The sequence below is a fragment of the Euphorbia lathyris genome, chromosome 9, assembly GCF_963576675.1.
Source record: "Euphorbia lathyris chromosome 9, ddEupLath1.1, whole genome shotgun sequence".
Taxonomy (NCBI): domain Eukaryota; kingdom Viridiplantae; phylum Streptophyta; class Magnoliopsida; order Malpighiales; family Euphorbiaceae; genus Euphorbia; species Euphorbia lathyris.
The window spans coordinates 42,854,986-42,865,304 of record NC_088918.1 but is presented as its reverse complement, the minus strand read 5'-3'; the positions used below and the strand labels follow the sequence as shown (position 1 = coordinate 42,865,304).

At 32.6% G+C, this 10,319-nt stretch overlaps 1 long non-coding RNA gene across 1 annotated transcript; it reads right to left on the bottom strand.

Annotated features, from left to right (window-relative positions):
- Positions 1–1,309: 1,309 nt before the first annotated feature.
- Positions 1,310–2,090, bottom strand: LOC136205522 (uncharacterized). The gene is made up of 3 exons (XR_010675983.1): positions 1,972–2,090; positions 1,753–1,852; positions 1,310–1,671 (listed from the first exon to the last, which is right to left on the bottom strand). It is a non-coding gene; the product is annotated as an uncharacterized lncRNA (long non-coding RNA).
- Between the last annotated feature and the right edge of the window lie 8,229 nt (positions 2,091–10,319).

The following is a 10,319-nucleotide window of genomic DNA, read 5'->3' as shown; positions in this document are numbered from 1 at the left end:
TGCCTTGTAGGTTACCTTTCTTTTGGGGTTTGGAGTGAATGATCAATTGTAAAATATAAGAGTTGCAAATTAAAGTAATTACGTGCATAAACAGAAGTCAAGAGCAACAAATTTGAAATTCTTACTTTAAGTTGATAGGGAACGGGTAGCAAGCACAACTAGAGATGGTGGTGAATAGGCATTATTCTCCTTATTGATGAACTTGAGATTATAGATCTAGAGTATCTTTTACAAAATTCAGTTGAGTCAGGGGTTCCTTGTTCCCAACCTTCTTTAGAAATATCTAAACTAAGTCTCTTTATGTTTAATTTACTTCCAATCATTGAGAATAAAAAAGCATTTTAACATTTTACAAAGTAAAAACCCCAAGCATGTAATTATCGATGTCTCCAATTATAATCGCATGTATTTAATGGTATTTCTATCTCCTAATTAGACTCTCCCCTAATTGTTCGACTGAAATCTAGGTTAGCTAAGCCTAGTTAACTTTATAAACCATTAAATAACCATCATAAACATATTTTCAACTAATCAAAAAGGAGAATTTAACCCATTAACCACCTGCTCAAAGCTACCTTTTATGCTCGAATATAAAGAAATGAACAAGTAATAAGACCAAACTATTGCCATTGAAACGAGTACTTGATAAAACAAAATTTAAAACTAGTTCTCAGATTCCAAATCCCGATGATAAAGACCTTCTACACATGCCTTTAAATAGTACATCAATTGAAACAAAATAATTGTTGTGATAAAAAAGGATGGGCTTGGCAGTCTGTTCTAGCGTTACAACACATGCTTCATCATAGCTCACTACACAACATTGTTCATTAAGGTGGCTTCAAAAAAGGTCTTTTACGAAGAATGACTTATTACAAAAATTTGAGCACATACTTTACCCAACTAGTGGTCTTCAGTCTTCATCCTTTTCAATCTTTTTCTTGTTAACAGGTGGACAACTCCAACGAGCAAGAAGACCCTCTCCAAGAATAATTTTAAAAAAAAAACATGTTTTATTAAGCCCTTGTTTGAGAGGAGGTTAATGAGAGTAAATGGAAGTAATGGAAGGTTAAGTATTAAGTTAACCTTGTTTGGGAGTTATTTTTTGAGAGTAAATGGAGGTTAATGGGGTTAAATGTTTACTTCCTCTAACCTCCAAACTCTAACCTCCAAATTGGGGGTTAATTGGAGTAACGTAAAGATTTTTAATTTTTTTTTTTGTCTCTGCAGAGTAAATTTAACATCTCTTCCCCTCCATATTTAAACTCCCAAACGAAATTAGACATTTAACCTCATTTACATCCTATAAACTCCCAAACAAGGTTAATTTTTAACTTTCCTTTCCATTACCTCCTTTAACTCTTACCTCCATTAACCTCCAAACTCCCAAACAAAGGCTAAGTTTAAGGCTAGTATACAACAAATTTGGGCTACAAATATCCCTACAAACTCAGAATTACTACGTATTATTTTCACATGTCACTTGTCATTCTTGCGAGCTTGGGCTTCAGAATGCTTCGCCACCCCAACTTCCTTCTCGACAGCAGCAAGTTCTTGTTGAAAGGCAAAAACCTAATCAACTGCATCTTTGTTCATTTCCACTAGCTTGCTTCAAGTATACTCTCCTAAATTTGCATATTCTTTGCAAATTTTGGCAATACAAGTAACTTCCTACAAAGGAAGAGTGTAAATTAACCCCTTTAAACATAATGAATGAAAGGTAAGAAATGAATGAATCAAAACACCACATACCTTGCAGGTACCAGCCGTTATTAAGTTAATCATCCCTTACATGGACTTTCGGGAAAAAGAACCTCATCTTCTTTGGGAAGCATCGCCAATTGCCCCAAATCTTCGGCACCGAGAGGAACAGTTAAGGAAATTCGTCTCCATACACCGATAAAGTAAAACAAAAAAAATCATATATGACACTTATGAACAATTATAAATTCAAAGGAGAAGGTAACTTACAATGAGATTGTTGTAGGTGCCATGCATATGTGCTAGGCAGCGGTGAGGACTCATGGATTTTATTCTCCCTCATCACCTTCTGAACATCCATCGTGTTAGCCCATTTTGCAACCATTTTCTAAGAATTCGTGTGCTCTACTTAATAAACGCCCTTCCTTTTTCCCAAAATGGAGAAGTATGGGAAGTAGGAATCTTAACTCTCCTCAAAGACTTAGCTATTTCTACAGCATGCTCAGGAGAAGGGTCCGCAAGCCGCATCCATTCCTCAACATATGGGGATGAATTATTACTTTCAAAATCTACCGATTCACAGAGGTAAGTGTTAGACAAACATTACGTCTGTCTTAAAAATATTAGATGTGATTAACCAAAAAATAAAACGAACACACAAAAACATACGAACAATAAAAACAGAAATTAAAAGGAAAGAGTTAGACAAATCTGATGCATCTATTAGCAGTTTCCTTAAGACAGATGTCGTCGCTATTAACGATCGTCTCCCAGGATACAACAGATTACGCAAGCGAACTCAAACCGTGTGTAGCCTAGTTATCACCGGAGTAGGAAAACAAGAACAATGTGAATAGACAAAGAGTATTTTGAAAAACTTCAACAACAGCTTTTTGCCAACTTGTGAATTTTGACAATCCATTCTATATAAATAGATCTCGAAAGGATATGTCATTTCACGAACGAACACGACTGTTCACGACGGACACCACTATTCATGAAAGGAGATATTTGTTGGTATATAAATTAATATATAATTTTATTCAAAATTTTCCAACAGTAAGAATGGGTAGCTTTTTCGGATTCTTCAATCCATTCCTCAACACCTCTTATAATGTCCACCTCAACATCTGCCTCTATGGAAGGGACAACTCCAACATCAATACATTTTCCTTGGTGGAAAACCTCAATGTTCTGTTGCATCAAAGCTTCTAGTTCAAGTGAGGAAGCATTCACATGGACTTTCGGACCAGCCACGTTTAAAGGCTCGAATGCATTTGGTGGTTCCAAAAGACCTGGAAAAGAAATTCCTCCTTGCCCAACTCTGGTAAAAGGATTGACTTTAGTCTAAAGGAACATTTTCTCTAGTAGCTTTGGAGGATCCCGCTTCGACATTCCCTATTGGTGGCCAAAGGAGTAGCTTTGATATTAACTTCTTCTCCATCTTTGTCCTCCAGCATATGCGGGCGAGCTAACATGATTTCACGAACATGGTTATTAACAGAATGAACTTGCACCCAAAAAGGAAAAGAAAAACAAAGTCAAAAGGTAATAACCTAGTCTTAGACTGTGGGAGCCTTTACAACCATTATAGTTTGTCTTCCATTTTCGGTTAAGGAGGGTTGAAGGTTTCTTAGATATAATAACATCTCCAAATAATGATACTGTATAGAATACTGTGAAGCTCTCGTCTGATATGCTCTCTTTTAGTCAACTCATGTCTACCTTCCAAGTACTCGAATTATAAGGCTCTTCATTTCATTTATTTTCAAATAGAAAACCTTTTGAGTAAACACCTTGAGGAAGAGACTAATTTCCCCCAGCCAGAACCACTTCGATTTAAAATCCTTGATGCTCTATAGCTTCCCCATTAGAAATTCTCTCCGATGGCGACTCATCATGCCAATAAATCATATTATCTGAAACAAGGGTTCAGTTAAATTGATGTCCAAGTCCTCACATACTGACGGTTGTCGAATCCACCAAAAATAAATATAACTTCACATCCCTTAATAGCAGGATTACATAAGGGTAAGTAAAGGTCGTACCGAAAGGATTAACACTGATCTATTCGCAAATATAACCGAGCAATTAACAAAAAGTAAACAGGGGGAATTGAAATAGTTGATTATTGAATTAATAAAAATAGTCAAAATAGAATTTGGATTGAATGTAAATATTAAGGAAGACTTAAGTTAAGGGATTCTCAGGCAAGGATTTCAGTTAGTCTTGATCATTGACGGAAAAGATTATTCATCTAAATCAAATACCAGATTAGTTTAGGCTATTCTTCCGTATTACTGAATTAGCTAAGTAAGACTATAACTAATCCCTAATTAATGAATAATCTCACCTCAACGGCTAATAACAACATTATGAAATAGAAGAACCTAATCTAAGCCAACCGATTCTCAGCGATATCGATTCAGAATTATTCACTTGATATGATAAAATTAAACCTTAACGTATTAATGTCACTTGGAGGAATTTCAGTTTGTCAATCTGATTATCTCCGTATACTATCTAAGGTTCGATTTTATATTAGCAATTACCACTTGCTTTGATTCATCTAAACAATGACTCGTTGATTCTCTAGTTTAACCAAATAGTTGTATATCAATTTATTCAATGAACAATCAGTCGTTATCATTCAAATGTAAACTAACAATTGTGATGAAATTCCTAAGCACGGTGAATAAGTAAATGAAATGAATAAAGAAGAATGACAGAAGTAAAACGATACAAAACTTGAAGAATCTTGCCTTTGAATTAACCCTTAACCAAAAATAAGGATTTAGCTATGAATAGCCATGAAGAAAAAAATCTGTATCTCTTTTCAAGAAAGAACCAAATGATTACTAAAAAATAAAACCTAAAAAGAACCTCCCTAAAAAACGTAAGTTCTAATCTTTTTGTATAGAAAACCCCCCTCCCAAAACTTAGCTAACAAAATAATATTTATCAAAATCAACAATCTTTTCTAAAATCTCATATCCCTGATTTTCTGCCTTCTTGTTTCAGTGGGAAAGAGTCCCTGATCAATCTAAACATCAGTAGTTCGAAGGTCTTAGTCTTGGGCAAGACTAACTCCATTTTCGTTTCAGCTCGTTTTGGGCAAGACTAACTCCAATTTTGTTTCAAGTCCAAAGTTTCTTCAAGTCAAGTCCAATTCTGCTCCTTTTAATCATTTGAGTCACGTGGAGATAAATCATACCAAAACAAGCAATAACACCCAAAATAACACTAAATTAATCAAATAACCTAGAACTAAAGTGGACATTTGAATGTTGAATTGGACATTTATCACATACCTTTGTGAAAGCGAGTAATTCTAGCCAGGCATTCTGGGAGACTTGGCAAGGGCACAAATGGAATTCATTCGCAACGTTTACTAATCCATTGGAGAGTGGAAATCGCATACCCCACTTAAAAAATTGGAGAAAAATACCCCTATAACGTAGAGGAGGGTTAAATGTTGTTTGTTCCTCAATAAGCAACTCAACATCCATTTCTTTTAATTCAGGAAACAAGGCTACAATATCCATAAGGTCTGTAGGTATCAAGGAAGAAGGTTGATCGTAAACATGTGGATTCAATTGTTTGGAAGAGCCTGCTTTATCAGTAGGCTGATTCTAGGTCTTCTCAGAGGTTTTGATGGGTTTAGACTTTCTTGGAGGCATAGTGGTATTTTAGATGTGAATAAAAGGTAAAGATTCTCCGACGATCTCAATAATGGGAGATTTACAGGAATTTTTTCATGTCAAACCTTTCATACAAACAAATAAAGCAAAAAGATAAAAGAGAACTTACTGATTAAGAACTTGAAAGGAAGAAGAAAGAAGGCAAATGTAAGGAAAAACACCAAAAGCTTCTTTCCACACTATTTATAATAGCACAAGGGAGGCAAAGCGAGCACATTTAATGAACCATCACCATACCACTCTATTTCGAAGGTAGCCCAAAGGTCTAAAAAATTACAATAATGACCTCGAATAAATACACATCTGCATGCAAAAAGTAACATCTATCAAGAATCCAGAAGCTTTGTAGGAGTGATTATAGAATGATGTCATCCTCGCATGCTCTGTCATGATTTAATGATGACATCTCATGCACTCATCTGACATCATGTCACACACACTCACCTACCACTCTCATATCAGGAAAGAAAGTTGGCGATGTGTCATCCTTTAGATACAAACCAAGAAAAATCGAGGGTAATTTCAGTTGTTACTCAAACTGGAAGAGAGCCCTGTCCTTCGGTCACATAATAAAATCAAGTCTTAAAGCACTATGAATTTGAGGCTTCAGGAGGGACATCTGATATCAGACTACTATCTAAGAATACACGTGAACCAATGGAACAGTCTCACCCACAACAATAACTGCCATTGTCATGTGGCCAGTCAAATAGATCCTAAAGAGCACACACATCTTGACCCACATTTCACGCCAGAATTAGCGGGATGGTAGGTGCCCTTAATGTAACCATTGTTGATTTCTCCATTAAGAGATTGTCATGTGGTCTCCTGCACAAATCTAAAGGGTAGCATGGATGCATTATAAATCCAAGGCATGCATCACTCAAAAGGTACTCACTCATTCTACTAGCTCACCTAAGGTTATATACTTTTTAGTATTATTTTCACTAATTTAGATGTCGGAGCGAAGTTACTGGTTCCCAATCTCTTTTTATCTTATCTTAAACAGTCAGTGGATTCAGTCAGCAAGATCAACTTTGTATTTATGACATAAATTTAGAATTAGAGTTGTTGATAATATATGGTAAATGATTCAATTATTAATTAATAGGGCTTAATCTGTCGATTTGCTAAGGGGAATGCATTGTTTGACTGAAATAGAAATATTAATAGAAGTAAGCAGTGGTTTTTTAATTTGTTTGTTAGCTATATCAAATATTCGAAAAAACACCCCACAATATATATAGCACATCATATAATAAGTTAGTAATAGCGATCACATCTTTTCTGTCCTTTCCTTTACTTTGATGATTATTATTTTGGATAAATTTCAAATAAAATCCACGTGGTTTCACTAATTTTCAGATAAAAGATTGTGGTTTACTTTTTGTCAAAACGAGGATTGAGGTTTCGCACTTGGATTAATGCTATTAAAACCATTTTTAACGACCTGAAAATGAAAATTTTCAAGAATTAAAGTTGTTCAATGTCATATTTTTTATGGAACTACATTTTCGATTTTCGAAAATAATCTTTTTTAGAACTTTCTCTATCTAAACATTAACTTTCTATCTCTTTACCAAATATCATCTAAATAATCTCAAAATAAAAAAGTTGAGGAATTAAAGTTGTTTAGAATATTAGTAATTCTTAAAATATGTCATTTTTGAAGTCATCAATGGTGATTTTAATAGTATCAATCGAAAAGTCCTTATTTTGCTAAAGTTGAAAACTTCAATCACCGTTCTGACAAAAAGTAAACCACAGTCCTTTATCTGAAAATTAGTAAAACCATAGGGGTTTTATTTGAAATTTACCCTATTATTTTATCAAAATTATTAGTTAATAATATATAAAGTGGCTTGAAGATTTATTTTTATATTTTGTTTCAATTCGTTATGTACTTTTAAGTGGATCAATTTTTTAATTAAAACTTTCTATATATGTTAAAGCTCGTATTCAAGATTTAATTTAAACAACTTTTAAATTTTAATTAAATATAAACAATATGAAATTCTATAAATCAAATGATTCAAATTTTAATTACATATAAACAATATGAAATTCTATAAATCAAATGATTGACTCAACTTCTCCCAATTAATCTTATGTATAACAATATATATCTTACACGATATGGACAAAAATTGTATGTATATTTATTGTTCATTAGAATAGTAAAAAAAAAAAGGGTCATGACACATGTGTATCCCACAAATTATACGAATTAAAATTGAGGCTTAGCAAACTCTAGTAATAATGAATTAACATTTATTTAAAAGCAAAATAAATGGACTGTAGTCACGAGTTGACTCACTAATCCATCATAATCCGCTTAATTTCTAAGGAATTGGCGGGTTCTGTCAACAAAATCCTTTAAGTTTTAACCCCGAATATCATTGTAAATTATATTTATTGAGTAATAATTTAATTTTAACCCTAAAAAGTTGCAAATTATATAATTTTATGTATTTTGTATTTTATTAATTGTTATTTGGAAATATTGATTTTTTTTTATTTGAATTTATATCTTTGGTTCGTTATTGAAAATTATATAACAGGTTAAATTGGTTTTTATTTATTTATTTATGGATAACAGATTAAATTGTTTGATGGGTTATACAACCCAATTAGTTAAGGGGGTGTTTGGTTCAAGAAAAGATCACGTAGGAATCGGAATCGGAATAAAATATTCCGTTTCCTAATGTTTGGTTAAAGTAAAATAGCAGTGGAATAGGAATCCCATTCCCACTAACAACGGAATCATGATTCCCTTCTAAATACACAGTAATCATTTTCCATTCCTAACAATCAAAACAAAAACTGTTTTATCTTAAAATATCACTCCACCACGTTCCATTAATGGTGCTATTTGCCAATTTAAACCCAACTTCTTCAAATTTTACATCCATTACTTAAAAATATCACTGAATCGATAGAAAATAATAAAAAAAAATTGTACAAATCTTTGAATTCAAATCAGATAAAACATAATACTGTTTTTATGAACTCATATAAAAATATATATATAAAAAATTAAACTAGCTTAATTGGAACTATGAAACTTACTAACCCTGCAAAACAAATAAAATAAAAGTTTGATAATTTAATAATGATTTTATTATTGTTATTATCATTGTTATTAATTTTGTTAATTATTATTATAAAATAGTAAATAATATTATATACTCTATTTTAGTAAAATTATATTTATCAAAATTATTATTAGTCTAATTAATTTAATAAATAAATAAATTTTACATTCTGATTACGGATTAAAGCAAACAAAATTGTTAAATTGTGATTCCGATTCTGATTCCCTATTATTCCGATTCCGATTCCAATTCCGATTCCAAAGTTTGAACCAAACACCCCCTAAGTGTAAATACTGTTGTAATAAGTTAGTGGTGTCGAACTGTTTCTGTTATATTGTAATCAATTAAATGATAATTCAAAAAATAATTTAGTTAAATAGTGTTGGGTTGGTTCTAAATTTTCAATTTATTATCATAGGGTTTTATTTACAAAGTAAAAATGAAATTGAAATATAAAAGAAAACAACAACAAATACAGAAAAATAATAAAAGAAAAGAAGTTACAAAGTTGAATTTAGTTACTATCTTTTAGCTAAACGCAGTCCGTCATTTTGACGATTTTTTCAAGGTATCAAACACTGGAATCTTGGCTTGAGATCACAGAATCCTGAAACTAGACATCTCAAGATTTCAAGGGACTACTCGTGGAGCTCCATCCGATCAATGATGAAGAAGATATGAACTCATGACCTCTCCAATCATAGATATGCTCTCAACCACTACGCTAAGAGTTCACCACCATATTTTTCTCTTGTAAAAGCATAATGTTAATTGAGTTAGTGGAGATTGAAGTTAGCTAATTATTAAGGAGATTTGAGTTAATGGAAGTTGATTTTTTTGCTCACCAAACTCATTTTTCCTATAAATAGAAGGCATTGTCTTCCTTCTACAAATTCAACCAATCAACTCAATTAATCAACAATACAAAACACACTTCAATAAATAAAAAATGTCTACTCTTCTAAGTCTCTTTTAGTAGCAAATTTCGTGCTCCCTTTGTTCCTAACCTCAAATCATCACTTAGGTTAAGTTTCTGTTTCTTGAACAATTAGCCTACTTTGCCTAATTTTTTACCTGTCTTATACTGCTCTGATTTCGCTGTTCTTTAGCTCTAAAAGTCAACCACATAGCCACCTTCAAATCTCACTTTTTACTTCTCCAAAATCAGTCCATAATCTCATAGTTTTGAGCCTTGAAAGTTGTCAAAAATTCAGTTTTTCTGACCGAATAACATAGTGTATTTTAGATGCACTTTTCCAAAAATTCGTTCACATCCTTCCAACCCAGTTTCATGCCTAATTATTGTGCGATTACATTCCCAACAGCTGAAACAAAATTTTCGTTTCTATAGAGTTCAAATCTCTCCAAGCAAATCCAGGATTCCTACATATCTCTGAACCCCTAAAATCTGCCATTTTCATGATCTGTTTGCTGAAATTTTCTTAAATATTAACAATTCGAACTCGATTGTTGTCCTTTTACAAAAATCCTTCCGCATCATTCTAGCCCTGTTTCAAGACTAATTTTTGTATGACTACATTACCAACATCCTAAACTAAATTTTCGTTTTTACAAAGTCCAAATCTCCACAAGCAAATCAAAGATTCCTAAAGTTTTCTCAACCCCTAATTCTTCCATTTCATGCTTTGTTTTGCTGGAATTTTCTTAGATTCTTATTTCTAAACTCAATTGCTGATCTCTCCACATCAATACCACAGAATGTTGGTCCTCGGATTCACGATTCAACGACCAAAACGCCAAACCAAGTTTGTTCATTTAATTTTAATTCGTATACATGCATTGTTGTTATTCCTCTTAGCTA